This window comes from Lactuca virosa, chromosome 7, assembly GCF_052849685.1.
Source record: "Lactuca virosa cultivar CGN04683 chromosome 7, Lactuca_virosa_CGN04683_v6, whole genome shotgun sequence".
NCBI classification, from domain to species: domain Eukaryota; kingdom Viridiplantae; phylum Streptophyta; class Magnoliopsida; order Asterales; family Asteraceae; genus Lactuca; species Lactuca virosa.
Window position 1 is genome coordinate 127693116 of NC_136432.1, and position 1793 is coordinate 127694908.

The following is a 1793-nucleotide window of genomic DNA, read 5'->3' on the forward strand; positions in this document are numbered from 1 at the left end:
ATATTAGTTTTAATAATTAGATAGGTTTTGAAACTTGTAAAATGTAATTGACATTTGATGATTAAATAAAATTTGTTTTTTATTTATGAGTAAAGTGTTACTATCTTATGTTAATCGTTTACTATTGTTTCAATTTTGTATGTTTTGACTTCCAGAATAATTATATTATTCAAACTATCCACAGTCAGTCATACTTTGGAAGTAGGTATTGAATTAAGACTGTCATGAATTGGGTTTGTAGATTGTCTAAGGAGTATTTGACATAGCAATGGTTGCTGCAATATTCATGAGTGCTCATAAGTTCTGAGTATTGGACTCAACCCACGCTCACTTGTATCACTTCATGGAATTTATCTCGAGTGATCGTGAGACGGTAATATCATATAAATCTTCAAACCTAGAGATATGAGTTGTTGACTATGAGTTGGTTATACATTGATTGTACGAAAACGCATTGGTAACTCGATGTTATAAAACGTGCTTTTGTGCATAATTCAATAAGTAGTCAGTACAAGCATATGAGTCGAAGTTTATCTGTTCCTTCGAGAAACAAATGCTGGACAATAAGTAAGACCATGTTCCATGTATTTGTCCGACTGATATCTTGAGAGCAGAGGATTATATGATCACTTATATTAAATGACGTATCATCATCATCATCTTAGTTCCAAGAGACTTTGAAAGAGCTACGATTGCTAGTCAGATTCTGAAGTCATATCTGCAACTATAGTTATTAGACTTATCCAAGTCGGAGACTGTTGGAAATAGTGTCTAAGTCCATAACTATATTTGGTATGTACTTGACCCGACCCGGCATGGTCCATTTGGGTTGCATGGCATTGCAACACTTGGATAGACCAAAATGAGAGAAAGGACACTTAAGGTTTATTAATATATTATAAGTACTAATATATTAATAATATTATTTAATTAGTATTGGTCAAAGAATTAATCTGGAATTAATTAAGTGATCAAAAAGAGACTAATTAAATATATGGGGTTGATTGTGTAAATAATCTATTCTTGTATAGTGGGCTAATGATCCATGGTTTGTATGGATTGGGTTAAAACCTATAAGGTGCTCCATGGATAGTCCATGGAGGTTACAAACCCATGGATCATGGAATATGGAAAGCCATGACAATTAGGGTTTACATGGTGTAACCCTACTTGTGCCACTACTATATAAAGAACCCTATGCAAGCAAAATCGACACTACTACAAGCAAGTAAGAGGGATAGTTGATTTTTGAGTATAGTGAACGTCTCTCAAGGTTATTCCAAATATTGTGGTGTTGTGGGAAGCATTTGAGACATCACATTTGGGGTGCTAGGCTCACAAAGTCATCAAGGAATCCAAGCTACTAAAAGGTATGTTATTCTACTTGAGTTTTGTATTACAAGTTCCCCATAACATGCAAGTTAGGAAGTAAACCTTGGAAAATCAAATTTGCATGTATTTAGAGAAAACATAGATCCAAGGTTTCTAGGGTTGCATGTACACCATAGGAGTGTTAGAATGCTTAAAACCCAACACATTCCACGTCATCCTCTTGTTCACTCACGACCAATCAGGACGTGACAAAAAGCTCAGGTGACGCCCAGAACTGACGTCACCTAGAAGTTAGTTATCGTGGGTGTGATTCTCCCAGTAAGAGGAGGCCACGCCTCACGCCCATTGGGCAAGGTCCCCACGATCCGTTAGTAACAGGTATAAAATGATCTCTTTCATATCAAGGAATGGATCCATCTTCTCTCTCATAGAATTTACCCTAAAACTCTCTCTCAGAAAAC